The sequence below is a fragment of the Phacochoerus africanus genome, chromosome 8 (assembly GCF_016906955.1).
Source record: "Phacochoerus africanus isolate WHEZ1 chromosome 8, ROS_Pafr_v1, whole genome shotgun sequence".
In the NCBI taxonomy this organism is placed as follows: domain Eukaryota; kingdom Metazoa; phylum Chordata; class Mammalia; order Artiodactyla; family Suidae; genus Phacochoerus; species Phacochoerus africanus.
The window spans coordinates 5,240,879-5,260,060 of record NC_062551.1 but is presented as its reverse complement, the minus strand read 5'-3'; the positions used below and the strand labels follow the sequence as shown (position 1 = coordinate 5,260,060).

The 19,182-nt window shown below is 48.6% G+C and overlaps 1 protein-coding gene across 2 annotated transcripts in view; it reads left to right on the top strand.

Moving 5' to 3' along the window:
• CDH13 (cadherin 13) overlaps nt 1-19,182 on the top strand; it is a 1,025,127-nt gene that overhangs the window by 535,608 nt on the left and 470,337 nt on the right. The gene's annotated exons all lie outside the window — the stretch shown is intronic.

Here is a 19,182-nt window from a genome sequence, read left to right as displayed (position 1 = left end):
ACACACCAACACATATGGTATCCTCATTACAGATGGAGTATTTACACATATCGTGATGGTTATGTGTTTGCAAAGAACTGCGATGGAAGAAAAATCAAAGTGTTAGTGGCTGCGTTTGATGTTAATGATTTTTTTTTCTTTGTTTTTATTTTCTGATTTTCCTGCAATGTCTGCACATTACTTGTTTATGGGGAAATGACAGGATATTTGTAAAATATTGTAGTTTCAGAAGTTGACACCCATTCCAGATTCAGAGACCAACACCATTGCACACAGAGACAGGGGTGAGCACTAAATCTCAGACAGGCTCCAGGTCAGTTCTGTCCCCTCTGGGCCACACCCCCGAGAGTCTGTCCTCATAGCCTCTGTTAAGAACCCAAGCTCCTGAGGGTAGTGAGCTCATTTTGTAAGGGATGGGACAGAACTCCTGACCGCTTTCGCGAAAAGCCCTTTGCAGGCTGCAGGCCCTGGGGGGCGTGGCCCGGCCAGCAGCGTTGCCTTTCCATCCCCATTGCCCGTCTCGCGCGCATTTCCCTGGGTTGAGGTCTGGGGAGGTGGCCACTTTCTAGGACCAGATTTGGCATCTCTGGTTTTCTCGGTCAAAACACCACTTAAGAGCATCCCAATCCCACTTTAACTATGTTACCTCCTGCTTCCTAAAAAAAAAGAATAAGCCTGTGCTCTTCGTTTTCTGCAAAAGGGGTGGAGGGACATTGCCAAGTGCTCTGGGGGAAATGAGTGCCCCGGGTCTAGCCTCCTCTGTTGCCATGAGATGCTGACCTTGGGGAGACCATGTAAGCACTGGTCCTCAGGATCCCAAACATAAAAATGAAGATAGAGGAGCTCCCTGACGGCCTAGCAGTTAGGGATTTGGTATTGTCACTGCTGTGGCTCGGGTTCGATCCCTGGCGGGGGCACTTCCGCGTGCTACATGTGTGGCCAAGCCAGCAGTGGCCTACCTGCCGACTGGATTGCTGTGAGTTTCCAATGAGAAGATAGATGAGGGTGTTAGAGGCATTTGAATGCTGGACAAAAACAGGGAAGTGGCGTGATGAAAGCGGGTGGCATCCCCGTCCAGCCTCATGCTGGGTGTTCGAGGATCCCGGGTTCTGGGGGGACTTCCCTCTCAGAGCATTCGCTAAAAGGCAGATGCTCTGAACATCTGCAGGGGGTACCATCTGTCAAAGAATGCCAAAGGGTGACCAGTGCGTCCTCAGGGTACACCTGGCGGAGGGCGAACAGGTTGTCGTAGAAATTGAATGTTGGCGCCCTGGGAAATCCTCGGGTTCAGCTGGACTTGACGGTAACCAGAGGTGACCTGGGAGAAGTCAGTGTCCACCTGCTGCAGAAAAAGCCGGCTGCAGACCTTGGGTAGATGAACTCATTCCCTGCCTGTCATGGGGACTAGCCATTGATTTGCAGACAGAGGAACTACAGATAAGCTGTAGTTCATAACCTCATAGCATAGCAATTCAGAGCTCTGTGGTTAGCATATTGCCATTTGAGTCTCAGCACTGCTGTTTACTGTGCTGTTTTGTTTGCTTTGTTTTTTATCTTGGGCCACCCATTTACCCTCTCTGAGAATCTTGTGATTCTTGTCCACAAAGCAGGGATGGTACCAGCATCTCTAAGAATTGTGGAAAATGAAATAAAATTATTTTTGCAAATGCGTAGCACAATGCCCAGGACCTAGCAAGTATTCGATAAATCAGAGCTGCCCTTAATCATTTTTTCCTGAAAAATGATTTAATTTTTTTAGCTAGGTTCCCCAAGTTTTTAACATGTTTCTTACTTTCAACCATGAGAAAGTTGACATTTACCCCAGACTCATGGTTTTTCCTTCTGTTCTGACAGGAAGCAAACATCATAGCATTTGCTGCCCCTCTTTTAAGTGTCAGAGAGAAGGTCCTGGAGGAAGCTGAGCACTGGGATTCCTTGGGAGGTTGAAGGGGTACGAGATCAAGAATAAAGGAGCCGAAGTCTTCTTAGGAGCGTTCCGTAGGCTGGAAATGGGACTAGCCTGAATCAGAGAAACTGGAAAAGGCTGGTTGACAGGAACAAGAACTGGTAAAGGAGAGGCTGAGAGATGCCTTTTGGGGGTGACCCTGTAGGAGCTATTTTAAGGGCCAAGCAAGGGTTTGGATGCAGGCTTGGCTCAGTGATCCTGTCTGATAAAGTCTGTGGGATCCAAAAAGTGGCTTACAAATTAAAATTGCCCTTTGGGGAGTCTTCTGGACTCCATAAACCAGGGCCAGCCTCTTGGCGAGCATGCTCGTTAGCAGGCAGTGACCTTGATCTCCAGGGACACTGAGGGGAAGATGTCTCGTGGCAGTGGCAGCGGGTGGAAAAGAGCTCAAACACCAGCTTTCACAGACCTACGGGGAACGAGGACAAGGCCCGTGGTCTGTCAGGTGGCTTGGTTTTGATGTTGCCAAAGACGCTGGGGACAGGCTTCTCCAGGGAGGTTTTCGAATCGTGACGGGCCCCTTTCCTCTGGCCTCCCCACGCCGAACAAAGGGCTGCCACATGTGACTGTGCAGCGACTTTACTGTACTAGGGGACGGCTGAGCCATGAGAAAGGCCTGACCTCGCCCCTGGTTTACCCATCGAAAACTGCACCTCCGTTCAGGGCTGTGTCCACCGGGGGAAGGTGGCCTCTTTCTAATTTCTAACGCTCACAAAGGCATCAGGGGCCAGGGGTGAAGGAAAACTCCACTCATTTTTTAAGATAATTTTATTTTTCTTTAAGTGATAATAGCGATTAAGATCAATGGATCTTGGGTCAGAAAATGGTTCACGTCTCAGCCTTGCTCCTGACTGAGCTGTGTGATCTTGGACAACCTACTTACCCTCTCTGATCTGGTTCTCAGCCACAAAATGGGGATAGTACTAGCACCTTTCCTGATTGTAAAAGATGAGATTACTAGGTTTGCTAACGAGTAATTGCTGAACAGCTCGTAAAATCGAGCCTGGTCTTAGCCTAGAGCTTCCCATCCTCTTCCTTAAAGTGAAGCTGTGTTGTATGTGTAGCTGTTACAACCATAATTTTGTAGGTAGTCGTGCTGGCTGGATTAAAATCATGGACCAGCCCTGGGAACTTGGCAGGATATCTGCCTTGGTTTTTTTAATCTGTGAAATGGGAAAAACAGTCACGCTGATCTTCTAGGATTTAAGGGATTAAGGCTGTGCCTACCTATCAAGCATTTAGAACAGTGCTGGAAACAAGGCGAGTGCTGTGTGTCTGACCAGTGAGAGATGAGTGATGGGAAGGACGAAGGGGGTTCGTGCAAACGCCAAGGACTCTGAGCCGTGGCCCGGCCTGCCCGTCTCCAGCATCCTCCGCACTTCTCTTGAACAATCTCGAGTTTATTTCGTTGTTCTGTCATGCAGCCCAGAGCATATCAGTTGACTGATCAGTTCATTCATTCTGTGTATCTTTGACTGAGGACCTGTGGGGTGAAGGCCACCTTCCCCGGCGGCAGGGGGATCTGCTAGGAAACAAGACACGCCAGTGGCTCAGCCCTCACACCCTTGCCTTTAATGCCTATGCTTTCTTTACAAAACAAAATAGATTACATTCCTGAACAGGCCATGGGCCAGGAGTGGTGCTGGGCCCACCCCTGGCTCAGGGCCACACGCGCCCAGTGGAGAGGCTGCTGGGGCTCTGTGCGCACACGGTGGCTGGAAGGAGGAGCAGGGCTCTGTGGTGGGACTGCGGCCTGGGCCACTTCACCCACCTCACGAAGGCCTGGCTGCTCATGCCGGGCCCGCCCCCCTGCCTCGTCAGTCCGGTTTTGCCCTGTTTTCTTCGTGTCCTGGCTGAGGATGGTACCTTTCTCTTCCCCTGTGTCTGGTTTTCCTGTTTGTATTCGGTAAGAACTGGGTTCCTCTTAATAGTCTTCGGACACAAGAATGTGGCAGTTCGGGTTCATTTCAAGCAGCTATTGGCAGTAATTCACTAGCTGAGTAACCCAGTTAGAGCCAGCACGTCTCCGGTGGGCTCTGTGGTCAGCAAACCCACTTCTTCAAAGAGCAGAATCCTAGGTCTCCAGTCCCCACATCGCACTGTCCCCTCTTGCAAGTTTAAAAAGCAGAAAGCACGTGGGTCCGTGGATTGCCATTATAATCACTCCAGTGTGGGCCTCGTTGTTTATTTTAAAGGTAAATGCTCCTCACAAGCGGGTCCCTGCTCTGGTGCTCACATTTCCCAAATCCAACAAAAAGCGTCACAAACTCAGCCTCAGCGATGTGCGTGATAAGAAATAATCTGGGGTCCATTTGTCCTCGGGCGCCTGAGTGTGTATCATCATTAAAGCTGTTGTGTATTGAGCTCGACTCTGCTGATGCTGTGCTAAATGGTTCATATGCATTTTCTTAATCCATTGCACACAAGAAGCTTAAGGAGGCCTTAACACCATTTTACAGACAAGCAAATAACTGTTAAATAACTTTTTCAAGGTCTCCCAGCTGCTCTGAACAGAATCTGGGGTCCCTCTCTGTTTCTTTCCACCGCGAAAGCCCTGCATTTTCAGTTACCAAGAAACACTTTCTCCTATTTTTACCTCCAACTAGACTCTGAGGTCTAGTCCGCAAATTCCTGGGCCCCTTTCTCAGGAACTCCGCTTCTTGGAAGCAGATGTGACTTGCTGGATGATCCATTCCTTCTTAAATACTGTCTTTTTCCAAGACCCTCTGCCACCTGCCCACTCTCCCTATCGCAGCCCCCAAAAGGGCTTCCCATGCTTCTGACCCGAAGTGGCATGTGGCAAAATAATTTAGCTCTTGCAGTATTGGAAGCTGACACATTAATGCAAAGCCTCCTGAAATATTACTCATTATTATGCATTTTGCCAGCATTTGAGTGATTTGTGAACTCTTCATTGGAATAAAGTACCGTAAATGATTCATGAATGACCAAGTTTATGAAATTCTATAAAAATATTAGCAGGTGGTAATGATTCCCTCACACTGTGACTCTAACCTGCTGGCTGCAGATTTGTCAATATGGGAGGACAGCAGGGGAAGGGGAGACAGCGTCTGTTAGGCAGTGGAGGCTTGGGCTGGGGCCCAGCCAGGGTGAGAGGCAAGACGGGACAGGACCTTGGTGGTAGGCGGGGGTCCTGGGCGGGAGACCTTCTCCCTGCTCTGTTGTCCACAGTGGGAGACGCACCGAGAACTGGCGATGTCAGAGCTGGGCGGGCGAAAGGGGAGTGTTTGGGAAGAGAGAGAACTACATCTCCTGAGCACCTGTTCAGTTCCTGGGAACTCTCTGGAGTTCTGCACACACAAACCTGTGAAATGTTTTGTTTGTTTGTTTACGGGCCATACCTGCAGCATATGGAAGTTCCCGGTCTAGGGGTTGAATCAGAGCTGCAGCTGCCAGCTTACCCCACAGCCACAGCAATGCAGGATCCGAGCCGCATCTGCAACCTGCACCACAGCTCACGGCAACCCTGCATCCTTCACCCACTGAGGGAGGCCAGGGATCAAACCCGTGTCCTCATGGATACCAGTCAGGTTCATTACTGTTGTGCCCCAAGGGGAACTCCTGAAATCTGTTTCTTATCTTGTCCTTACTGATCTGTGAGCTGAGGGCCACCGTGGTTCCAGGATATATATGATTGTTTAATGTCGGTGTTCACATTTATTGAACATGCACAACGTGCCGTGTGCTAAATACCTACACCGTGATCTCGATGAGCTCTGCAGAGATTAAATGACACACAGTTTGCATTCTCAGTTACGGAACCGGCAACCGGAAGCACCTGTGTTCCTGTCTTCAGCACCTGGGCAGGATTTCATGTCTCCTGAACATTTGCGCACATTTCCTCGGCGATAATGTGCTCTCCCTCGAGCCAGTTTCTTGGATAAGTTTTGACTGCATGGTTAAGAGTATCACTGTGAAATTGGACCGCACCTAACAGACAGAGCGGTCCCTGCTGCTGTGTTTGCTTCTGCTCGTGAGTCTCCGCCCCAGTTCTAAGCCATGTGTTGCTCCGAGACAGTTTGGCAGAAATTGCATGAAGGCGAACCCTGCTGCTGCCCCGTGGAATATGCGCATCATAGCGTTCGTGATCGTTAAGGCAACTGGGAGATGTAGGTTTACCCGGGTTAGAGTTGCCTGTTGATTTCCATGGCCATGTTCTTCCTGGATGATGCAGACTTTGTGCTGCCCTGGCTAATGTCTATACGTGCAGTGCTCCCCAGCTGCAGGTGTGGGGACAAGCTCCTCGTTCCCTCGTCCCTTAGTCTCATCTCCCCCATGGCTGGCTTTTCTAGCCAGTCTTCTGGGTGGTAGTCCACAAAATCCCCTCCAAGTGCTGCACAAGGAAAGGGCTTTGTTGAAGGTGTAGGTAGTTTATGGAACTGACTAAAGGGCCCACCCACCCTGTTCACATGCAAAATGACCAGAGACAGTAATGCTACAGGAAATACCCAGCTCTATGTGATACTATTCCAGTGCACGGGTTCTCATCGTCAGTGCTGTTGACATTTGGGGCTGAGGAATGCTTTCTTGTGGGGGCCTGGCTGGTGCCTCGCAGGGTGTTTAGAAGTGCTTAGTTGGCATCTAATGCGTGGTTGGCCTCTAAGCATTAGATTTCTATAGTATCCCCTGAACTCAGTTTGGACAATCAAAGATGTCTCCAGATACTGCCTTTTGTCCCATGGGGGGAACATTACCCCCAACTGAGAATCACTCCTCTAGATGTGTCATCATTGCTGCCACCTCTTCCTGCTCCTACAGTGCTCAGAACCGGGTGTTAGCAGCTCTGCCCTGGCTGCCCAGAAATGCTGGGCACCTCTGATCCCATGCTTTCTAGAAGCTCCGATCCCAAAGCAGAGCCACCGCCCATGCCTTGTATTTCTGTGGCCAAGTCTCATGCTGGGATGTGTGAGGGGAGAACCACTATCATGTGAAGGACTCCAGCGGAGCTAGCAAGGGGCCTGGGGTGGGGCTGTCACCTGCAGGGTTAGCCACGTCACCAGGACAGTTTTATTCCAGGCGAGAGGCAGGCGGTGATAGGCATGGTTTCCTAGGGCAGGTGAACAGTTCTTGCTTGGAGAATGTGGCTTCAGCCTTGTGATCTTAACCCCTGTCAAGATTATGGTCCTATCGGTCGGTGAGACACACGGCCTAGGAAAGAGTCCTAATTGGGAGGAGAGAGAGAACTTGAGTTAAAAGCTCAGGCTTTGGAATCAGACCTATGGCGGTTAGAATCTTGACTCTGGTATCCAAAGAACCATATGAAATAGCCATTTTTATAGTTAAAAAAAAAGGGGGGGGGGTGAATATCAGCCATTTCATAATTTGTCCTAATGCTACATCTCTCTGGCAAGACGTCTTCTCAAACCTGTTTTCCCTTCCCTCGCGTGCGAGTGCGATTGCAGGATCATCTCCTAGGGCCCTTGTGGTTGGGAAGTAGAGTGTGAGAGTCGGGCTCTGCAGAGTCACTGCCCAAGTGTTCAGAACTGGGAGCCACCACTTTCTGTACCTGTTCTGCAGCTGAAGCTCCCTGCAGGGGAGGTGGAGGTGAAAGCAGTTGCTAGGCATCCAGCTGGCAGCTAAATGGCTGAATGTCAGCAGCTCCGCGTGTTGCTCTGTAGAAGTGAATCGTCTAAATGAGCGGTCTTCAAAGCGTGGCCCCCCTAGACACGCAGCAGCATCTGGGAACTTGTTAGAAATGCAAATTCTCAGGCCCCATCTCAGACCTCAGAAGCCCTCTGGGTGGTTCAGACATTTAAGAACCCCAGGTCTGCATATAGTAGTTGTGAACATCAGGGCAGCTGGCTTGATTCATGAGTTGCCTCAGTGACGGTGGCCTCTGAACAGATTCCATCACGGTCCTGTGGGAGGTCATAGGTTTGAGCCTGAAAGGTACTTATTTCTCCAGGTGCCCTGGTCCAGCATTTGAAAACCCTCTCAATCCAATCCATACCCTTCAAAACTGCCTTTGTCTTTTTGATTTCCTTAATGGCTCCTGAGATCCAGGCACATTTTTCCCAGGCTTCTTTGCGCTCTCCTGACAAGACTTTGGATGACTGTTAAATACTGTGGTACTGAGTGTTTGCTTACTTCTCAGAAACCAACCTTTTAGGCCAGAGATGAAAGTGTCTTCAGAAGCTTTGAGCCTATCCAGGCAAAGATCATTCCTGACTGGAAGAAGCTGGCCATGGGCTCAGCAGAACCGGCTTTGCGCCATCTTAGATCTGTAACCTTGAGTAAGTTATTTGTGGTTCTCAAACTTGGCTGCACTTAAAAAAAAATCACCTGGGGAGCTTTTCAAACCCCTGATGCTCAAGCTGAGCTCCAAACCAATTAAATCAGCACGCGTTGGAGTGGGACCAAACATCGTACATTTATAAAACTCTCCAGGTGTTTCCACTGTGAAGCCAGGTTTGAGAACCACGAGTTAATAGAACGTATTGATAACCCAGTTTTTTCAAGGATCCAATTTACCTAGGATCAGGGTTAATGACACACCTGGGTGGGTGTGTTATGAATATCAAATGAGATGTGCAGGTAGGACTCTCTAACACACAATGGCAGCGAATCAAAGATTTTACCTCCTCTCAATCAGCTGCTTCAGTCCGAGTGACTATTTGAAACAGACTACCTTCTGATGTCTCTTGACACAAGCCCTTTAAAAATTGAAATGCCGAGAAATGCAATTTGATAAATAAATAAACAGATTGTCTTCTGACTCACTTTAGAAAAAAATAATTTGGGATTTGGTGGCAGCCTCCCCCCAGGCCAGTACCTTCCAAACGTCTCCATCTGACTCTTGCCTCAAGCTCTGCAAGTTTCCAAGCACTTCATTTTGCAACCTGGCCTTATCTGCCAGGTGCACCTGTTGAAACTGAGGCATCACCTCGGCAGCCACATACCTGGATTAGACCACGGAGTTGCTCCTGACTGATTATTTCTTTGGTCCACTAAGCAAAGCTGCTTCCCCACTCAGGGTTATGGAAGCATAGTTTCTAAACTTCATTAGCACAGACTCCTCTGAAGAGGTTCACCTTGAATCTTGTGGGCTGGCAGAACCGCATGTTCCTCCCCATGCTGGGCCTCGCGTCCCCGGCACCGGGCCTGCAGCCTGGACCTACCAGACATTCATGGCAGGAGTGATGATCATCAGTCTTCTTATTTCTTTGCTTTAGTTCTCTCACTACAACCAAATCTGTTTCATTCTAGCCGCTTTTCAAGTTACTTGGTGATTCCCAACACCCCCCTGCCCCCCACCCCCACAAGATGCTGAAGAACCACAAAATATCAGGACCGCAAGAGTCTTTAGACCCATTTTATGTAACCTGCTAAATTTTCAAGAACAAGTTCAATAATTGACCAGCGGCTTTGACTCTCAGTACTGAAAAGACTGTTGCTGCTGCTTTGTGGTCCCTCCACAGCAGGCACTGTGGCTGCCCCTCTGGGACTGGATCCTGCAAACACAGATAAGATACCCGTTACACCGACCACCACCCACTGTCCATCTGTTTGCATTATCAGAAGGCATACAAGTTTGTATTTTTTTTTTTTTTTTCATTTTGTAAAAAATCAGCAGGGAAGGGAAGGAGGATTTTGTAGGGGGCAGGGACTAGGAGGAGAAAGGAACAGAAGAAGAGATAAAAAAAAAAAATAGGCCATCCTCCTCCTCTGGCCTCTTAAAATGGGTTTGATACTTTGGAGTCAGAGGGCAGAAAATGATAGAATTTATTTTTTTCTAATGAGATACTGTGCAAAATTAGAGGTGAGACCCGAAAGTTAATTAAACCAATGGCAAAAGACTGGACAAGATTCCAGGTTCAACTGCTATGGCTCTGAGGGCAAGTGACAAAAAATGACACTATTGTAAAGCGAGCCATCCCCCTGCCCACCTTGGTTGGGGAAGGGTTGGGAATGCGGGTCGCCATGGTGAAGCTCCCCACGAGGGACCCAGACGAGGGAGGAAGAAGTTGGCACTGATCAGTGAAGTCAGCTTTGGGTTTCCCAAGAAATACCTGGAGTGGTGGAATGGGGCCTAGGTTCCCCCTGAGCAGGCGGGAACCCAGAGTCCTGTGGTGGGGGTTAAGTGTAAATGTGACCTATGTCCTCACAGAGGCTGGGGAGCTGCCGGCCCCCAGGTTTCCCACCTCAATCCTGGCCAGCCCCCTGCCTAATGTGGAATTGGAGCAGACGGCTTCCATTCCAGATTTCACATGGGGAGACTCTGTGAGCACATCCTAGCATAAAAAGGAGAGTGTAGAGGAGCCCACTCTTCGACCAACTAAGCCTTCTCTTCCAGCCAAAAAAAGTGTAGGAAAACGGTCAGCACTTCTGGAGAGCCAACTTGGGGCTGCCCAAAGGGTGTGCACACACCAAAGCCAGCATGCACCCAGCAGCTCGCCAGGCATGATTCGGAGCAACTACAAGGTGGATGGACTCCGCACAAGTCAAGGGGACGCCTAACTCAGGCCAGCCATTGCTTCAAGGGACTCGGGGATGGAGCAGCAAACCACCAGCAAGTTTCCGCTTCATGAAACCCTGCCAATAAATAGACATGAGCGAGTGTGTAACATGCCAGGTGGTTACCCATGCTGGGAATAAAAATGGAGCAGATTGAAGATACAGGGAGCAACAGAAGCAGCTGCATGGTCCAGGCAGGCCTCACGGGGAGATGACATTTAGGGAAAAGCCAGCTGGAAGGTCTGAGGGCAGGAATGCTGTCCTTCCCTCTCAGGAATCCTCGACATCAGAGGTTCTCATCCAAGGTGACTCTGCCCCCTGGGGACAAGTGGCAAAGTCTAGGGACATTTTTTGCTGTTCCAACTTGGTGCTACTGGCATCTAATAGGTTGAGGTGAAAGATGTTGCTCAACATCCTGCAAAGTCCAGGACAGACCCTACACCTCCTGCCCCGCAGGTACCAGCATGGGGCTGGCCTCTCGGAGGGTCTGCTCATGTGCCCTGGCTTGTTCCCTCAGGTAGTCCTCGGGCTTTTTTTTTTTTTTTTTTTAGAATGCAACTTTTTATTTTTCTTTCAAGGGAACAACAGAGCCCTTGGGTTTGAACAGACAAGAGATCTGTTCATTTCTAGGGCACAACCCCAAGGGATACTGTCCCTGTCCTTGTAAAGCTCATGGTCTAGTTGGAGATGATGACTTGAAACGAGACACCTACGCCACCAGGGGACAAGGGCAAGGCCTGGAACGACCTTCCAAGGGATGGTGATCAAAGCAAGCGCTGAAGAATGAGGGACAGTTAGCCAGGTGCCAGGAGAGGGCAGGGCAGGGGGAGAGTTCCAGCCAGAGGGAACAGAGAGTTGAAGATGCCTCTGGAGCAGCGGGAGGGAGTGAGGCTCCTGAGGGAAGCAGGAACGGAACTTGACTGGCACTTGACTAAGTGCTAGGGAATGCGCTTAGACAGCAGATGTTATCTAACTATCTAATGGGCAGATGTTAGAGGGACCCATGATCAGATTTGGATTTTGCGCAGACCTCTCTGGTTGCCAGTGGAGGGCGGGAGGAGGGGCGGTCCTGTCTCTGAGTCTCTGAAGCCAGAGTGGCCCAGATCAGATCGAAGTCCTCTTCACCCCAAAGACGTGGGCAGGGAATCGAAAGTCCTAGTGAAGATACTGCATGTGCCTTTGGATGAAGTAAGAAGCAAGAATTAGAAGCCCTGGGCCTGCCAGGCCTTGCACAGTAGGGTCAGGAGCTTGATTTCATTCTGAGGAAGCCTAGGAGGATTTTAAGCAGGGGCGTAACACCCAGTTTGCACTCCAGGAAGATAAAATTTGCGAAAGTCAACAATAACATTCAAATATGCCATGAAATAGAAATTAATTCAAACTGCGTTCATTCACTGAGAACCCACTACCTAGCAGGCTGTGGAGGATAAACCCTGCCTTGCCAGAATTGAGCTTCAAGTTCCCTTCCTGGGAGAGTGAATCAGAAAGCCTCTCTTTATTCTAAATCCACGTGGGGGGTGGGGAGTGCTCTCTGTGTTGGCCTGGTCCTTCCCATTTAGTGTTGCCCGCCCCCAGGCTCAGAGAGTGTTCTCTGTTAAAATTCCAAGCTTTTAGGCCTTTCTTCTGTGGGAGCTTATCAGTGGGCTATCTCAAAATTATTTATTAAACAGAGTTGGCTGGAGCTGTTAAGGGCTGTTGATTTCTTTGATTGGCATCTGTGGTAAGATCTTTATTATGAAGGCTTATCTTGTTCTTGCAGAAAGATGTTAGGTACCAAAAGATCATTTCCATATTACTTTCCTTTGTTCTGAAAGTCCGGATATTTGCATAACGGGTTCCTTTAAGCAAGGTCCATCTTTTTCGGTGCCATTTTGGAAAGACGCCATGCTTGCTAAGAGGACTTGATTGTGTTCAGTCACTTGTAGGTGCTCATTCCCCGGCTGTGGCTGGGGCCAAACTGAGCCTTGGTCGCTGTGCCAGAGCAGACACTCCAGAAGTGGCATAAAGCGAAAGACAGGAGAGAAGGCCTCGTCATTGACGCGATGGCTTCTTAGCACGTCAGACATCAGTGGACTCAAGAGCAGGCTAGTGAAGTTTGACAGTGGGAGTCAGGCGGAGGGCCCTGTGCCCTTTTGAAGTTGGCGATGCTCTCCCGGCTTGGGATGCCCATCGAGTCAAAGGCTAACACCTGGGGGACGGCGCAGGGAAGGTGACCTGAGCCACTGCCAGTTCACAGCTGGGAATGCATCTCCTCGTCCTTTTGAGTTTGAGTTTTTAATGCAGAGCCTAAGTGTGAACTCTACCGAGGCCACCTTAGCTTCTGTTTAGTGTTCCTTACTTGCTGTGATGTGAGGCTCTATTAATGACCAGGGGTATTTATTCCCTGCCCCCCTCAGAACAAGTTTGCTGACCTCTGGATTCAGTGGGCCCTCGTAGCCCTTAGGAATTGGCAGCTCCACAGTCCTTTGACCACCTGATTTTAAGAGTTTTTGAGACCACAGTCAGTCCCAAAAGGGAGCTTGTGCATTTCCCTTTTCTGGAGACTTCTGAGGAAAGGGGGGCTGTCAGGCCCAGGGATGAACTGACTCCACCCGGACAGGACAGGCTTCCCAGAGGCATTTTCATGGAGATACAGCGAAGCCCACTCCCAGATCACAGGTGGGGCTGCCTAGTTCCTCTGTACTCAGCTCCCTGAGAAAATGCAGTAGTGATTGGAAAGGCTTTGAACAAGGGAGACTGGCTATGCAGATGTCACCTACCAGATGAAGCTTACCTACACCTGCTGCAAGCTTGCCTTCAGAGCATGACCCAGGGAGCTGGAGGCCAGCCTGAGCTGCCCTGCCCTCGGGCTACACCCTGACTCTCTGAGTAATAGTACAGCCACCCCCACGATGGTGCCGATAGTGGCCCTTGGTGGGTTTCTCTCTGCCCTCACTAACCCCGGCATTGACTTAGTGAGTTGGGTTACCTGTGTTAGTTTCCTCTTTCTACCATCACAACTGATCACAAACGTGGTGGCTCAGAACAAGGCACAGTTGTAACCTATTGTTCTTGAGGTCAGAAGTCAAATAGGGGGTCTCACTGGGCTAATGTCAAGGTGTCAGCAGGAAGGGCTGATTTGTTCCAGAGGCTCTAGGGGAGAATCAGCTTCCTTGCTCTCTCCAGCTTCCCAAGGCCATGTCCATCCCTGGGCCCGTGGCATCCTCCTCTGTCTTCACAGCTGGCAGTGGTGAGTGGCGTCCTACCCACATTGTTCTGTCCCTGTTCCCTCTCTCTCTCCAAAGGACCCTGTGATAATACCCAGATCATCCAGAATAATCTTAATTTAAATTCAACTGGTTAGGAATCCATCCAAGGTCACTCAGCTGGTAAGTAATATACAGTCTTGCCCTTGGTCCCAGCTGCAGTCACCTCTAGAACCTGGGGACAGATGGCAGAGCCAGCAGTGTGAGCAAGCCCCCTACCCCCACCCCTACTTTGTTGGCTGCAAATAAGGTGATAACTGCAGGGAGAAGTAACAGCCATCCCTCGGTGGTACCCTGTTATTCTCTTTCTTAAGGTTGGAGGCAGATTGTCGTTTCTCTGATGTGTTTTTCCACCAGAACATAAATGTTCCAGCCTTTTTCACACTTTGCTCATTTCTCTTCTTGAAGTGTCGTCTTGGTGCTTTATGAGGATCATTTTCTTCGGAGTAAGTGAGAATTGGGGAACAGTTGGACACTTGGTTTTGTGTTTGGAGCAATCCCAGGCTCATAGCTGCATTGGGTCTCTCACTTAGCATGAGGGGGACCCCAAATAGTAACCTGCTCTGAGGCCCATGGGAGAGGCAGAGGTGCTGGATGGAGTATAGGTTCCCCAGCCTAAGGGGGCAGGTCCCAGCACACCTGCCCCTGACGCGAAGCTCGTCTTCCCCTCAAAGGAGAGCCTCCTGGCTCTGGCCCTCATCAGCTCCAAGGCCAGATTCCTGCCCCAGCTTGCCCTCGCACTAACTACGTCAGGCTCAGATTGTCCTGAATTTTAAACACATTATCCAAAAAAGTGTGCCCTAGCATGCTGGGGATGTGAGAGTGAACACAGCTTCTGCCCCCTCAGGACCCTTGAAGGAGAACCCATTTTTGCACATTATTCATTTGGAGAAACCGTAAGTCTTAGGCAATTATCAGGAAGCAGGTCACACAACCGGTAGGTATCAGAGCCAGGTAGTAAACCCCCTTCTTTCCCATCCAGAGCCCGGGCTCTGGACACTGGCTCTGTTGCACGTCATTTAAATGCTTGGCTTGCTCCCTGTAAACCATCAGTTAAGAGTGACGCTGGCCCTCAGGGGATGGTCGGCAATGTCAGGAGACAATTCAGGTCGACACAACCGGGGTAAGGGTGCTGCTGGCGTCAAGTGGGTGGAGACCAGGAATGGCAGTAAACATCCTGCAGTGCACAGGACAGCCCCCACCACAAAGGACCCCCAGCCCCAAATGCCATGTGTGCCACCACTGAGAAACCCTGATATAAAATGAGAATAGGAAAAACTCCCCTATGGGTTGCTGTGAGCTTTGGAAGTGGTAACGTGTGTGCTCCCGCGTGGTAAACCTTCTATCTAACAGGTGCTCCCTCACCAACCAGACTCCATGGTAGCTGGGATCTTAGCACTCTGGGGCTCCACCTGCCTAGAGATCCCCCTCTTAATTCAAAGAAGCACCGAGTAATATGGTTCTAGAACTCACCAATGCTCGTTTTTTATTCTGAATGGTGTTTTAATTTTTTCTCTCATTGTGGAAGACAAATGCCGTTTTCTTCCTCCCGAGGGAAAACTAATTCCAGCAAAGGCCATTTGTCTTTGGTACCTTAAGATCTAGATAATTTACTGCAAGTTTATTTTTATTGAAAATTATGTAGATATTATTCAGAAACACAATTTCCAACTATATGGTACACTTAAACAGATTATATTTTAAGTGTTAATACATATACTGAGGATATATGCTAGAATGTGCATTTCTTAGAGATGCCTTTTTTTTTTTTTTTTAATGATTCTCTGCCTTTGGATTCTGAAAGTTGTGTGCTATGAAGCGCTGAAGGATTAAGATATTTTCCAAAAGAAAATTTTGTTATAAGTTATGAGTCGTTACCATTGCAATTCAAACTCATGACACTTTATGTAGTTTACATGATTAATTCAGAAATAATTTGAATGTAAATGCATTTAAGATATTTAACTTGTGATTCCAAATGCACCTGTTTTAAGCCTGACAGAAGCACTCCAATCTCTCCAGTGCGTGGACCGCCCCCGACTACATAGACCTGAGAAGATTTAAGATCGTAATAGAGAAGAGCTTTTTCAAACTGTTTTTGAAAACAGAAGAGCCGAAAGATGGCCCCGAACACACACACACCTGCACTTACACTCACACGCACACAAAAAGGGAGTTGTGTGCTCCCTTGGGAAAAATTAGAAATCATTGAAAGTTTGGGAAATATTGAAAACGGCAGTTGCTTCTGGACCATTCCCAGTGCACCTTCAACGCAGTAAAGACATTCTGAAGGCGTCCCGTTGAGCACCTGTGTCTGAGAGCCAGCGTACTCCACACCTTTAAACACTAAACCTCCTAACAGTATTCTCCTTTAAGAACTATCAACCACTGCAGACATCCCACTCTGGATACTGAGTGAGTGAGAAAACATTTAAGTGCTGAGACCAGAAAAAAACGGCAGTGTGCTTTCCTGAGATGCTGTGTGGTCCGCTGTTCTGGTAAAACAATTCTGGAGACAACTTGGCATCAGCTTTCTCCATGAGTGTGGTGGAACTAGACTCCTCCCCCTTCATGTTGTAACAAACTAAGAGGTAAGAGAGTCCATGGACGAATAAGCAAATGCTGGCCACCCACTCAGTGGGATATTAACTCAGCCGTAAAAAAAGGAACCAAGTGCTGGAATGTGGTGCAGGCTGAACGGACCTTGGAACCGTTATGCTGAGTGAAAGAAGCCAGACCCAAAAGGTTACATGGTGTGTGATTCCATTGACAGGAAATGTCTAGAATAGGTAGACATAGAAACAGAAAGCAGATGACTGGGGACAGCTAGTGAGTGTTGGGGTTTCCTTCTGGGGTGATGAAAAAGTTTGGGGATCACATTGCAGTGGGGGTTATACAACGTGGCACTGCATTAAATGCCGCTGAATTGTTCACTTTAAAATGATCGGCTGTATGTTAAGTGATTTTGACCTACTTTTGTCAATAATGGGAAATAAAAAAAAAAAATAGTGAGGGACACAAAAGCGAGAGAAGAGAACCCAGGTGTGTGTACCAGGAGGGAACAGCCAGTGTGGAGGGGAGGGCGGGGGTCAGGGGAGACGCCTGGCACATGCTCCGGGGCAGCACGGGCACCTCGTCCACGTCTGACAACAGTCTCAAGAAATCGCAGCCCAAAGAGGTAGATGTTGAGGACAAAAGAGTGGCCACTGAGAGAAAGGAAGAGCAGCATCTTCCCAGCCCAGCGGTGAGCTGCCCAGGAAGCCACACCACGGGGATGGCCTCGTGACCGGAGTCTGTGACCACACTTGTCTTTGCTCCCGAGGTGGAAGCAAGCAACCGTGAAACCAACTCAGCTGGACTTCCAGGGCCTTTACTCATAGTGGCCCCTTCTAACAGGGTGCCCCATCCCCAGTGTTGTGATTTCATGTTCTCCTACTTAAAGGAAAGCCCCTGACTGCATAGTCTTCAGCTTCTTCATGGCATGACTTGGCCTTTGTAACCGTGTCCTGCTGGAGCCAGGCTGAGGAGCCAGGCGGCTGCTCGTCTGACATCCTCAAACCTCACATTCATTCATGCTACTAAAAGTCGGGCACCTTCCATATCAGAGAAGGACTAGGCCAGTGTGGTCCAGCATAACTTTGTGCAGTGGTGGAAATGTCTGTCTGTCTGTGCTGCCCAGTAGGGTAGCCACATTGTAGGGTGGTCTAAGACGGTGGCTGTTGAGCCCTGGAAACATGGCCAGTACAACTAGGAAACTGAACTTCTTTTCAATTTAATTTTTCAGTTTTAATTTAAACAGCCACTGGCTGATTTTCATGGTATGGGAAAGTTACGGGTGAAGGAAGAAGTCACAGTGAAAGTGCTCCCTTTAGCATCACACAGGTCTATGAATATTAGTTTCACCTTTCACTAGCTGTATAATGTGGGACAAGTTGCTTAATCTGTAAGCCTTGGTTTCCTCATATGTAAAAAGGCAAAAATGTCAAGACATGGAGATAACCTAAATGTCCATTCACAGATGATTGGATTAAGAAGATGAGGTGTGTATGTGTGTGTGTGTGTGTATGTATATACACACACAATGGAATACTACTCAGCCATAAAAAGGAACAAAATAATGCCATTTGCAGCAACATGGATGGAACTAGAGACTCTCATACTAAGTGAAGTAAGTCAGACAGAGAAAGACAAATACCATATGCTATCACTGATATCTGGAATCTAATATATGGCACAAATAAACTTTTCCACAGAAAAGAAAATCATGGACATGGAGGACAGACTTGTGGTTGCCAAGGAGGAGGGGGAGGGAGTAGGATGGAGTGGGAATTGGGGGTTAATAGATGCAAACCTTTGCTTTTGGAATGGATAAGCAGTGAGATCCTGCTGTTTAGCACTGGGAACTATGTCTAGTCACTTATGATGGAGCGTGATAATGTGAGAAAAAAATGTATACATGTATGTATAACTGGGTCACCATGCTGTACAGTAGAAAATTGACAGAACACTATAAATAGCTATAATGGAAAAAATTTAAATCATGATAAATGAAAAAATAAAAAATAAAAAGGCAAAAATGAGAAGACCTACTTGTTAGAGTTTTTATCAAGATGAAATGAGAGATTGCCTGCTAAGTGCACCGTGCTGGACATCTCAGAAGTGCTTCAATAAACATTATTTGTGCCTTTTGATATTGGTAGTTCATCTCTGCTTTACCCAGCGGTGCTTTGAAGAAATGAGGGTTAGAGAGGTGAAGTAACTCTGATCAGCGTCGTACAAGCAGAAGGTCCAATGGCAGCGTGCTTTGGCTTGAAATTGCACTGTGCCTCCTCCCCTTGGCAGCTGGCTCACCAAGTCCATTCCCACCTGCAGATCTCCATGTCCTCCTGGGACCGAGGAACAGGTCTTGTTTCTTCCCTGTAAGCTGATGTGTTAAGGGCTGCTCTGTTCTTTGCTGAGAGCGAACGTTCAGTAGGCGTTGAAGTCCTAGGGAAAACACGTGACTGTGGATCTCTCTGCGCAGCGGTCTTTGTTTCTTGGCTAGGCTGGTGCTAGCCAGGTTCTGGGCTGGACTAGCAGCGAAGCTCCTGGTCTCTTGTCTCTGCCACCTGAAGGTTCTGCTTGAGTTGAACCTTTTTGAGACACACTGTTTATTCAACCAATATTCTTTCATGTTTGAGGACATTCAACATCCCCTTTTTAAATGCTTTTTCTTCATTCTACATAAAGTTGCCTCTAAGTCCTGGAGAACTAGGTCCAGCATAGAGGCAAGACAGTCTTTCATTGTACAGAACACACATACCCACCATCCTTGCCTCTGAGCTTAGAGTAGCTTTAGGCTTGGAGTGAATTATGTTCAGATCTGAGAGATGAATTGGCCATTGCAAAATGCCCTGTGTGCTTTTGCAGGCATGTGGGTTGCATTCTCAAGGAGAGCTTAATCAGTGCTGATCTAGGGGCCAAGGCTTCACTCCCCCCTCTAAATACACTGCCTGT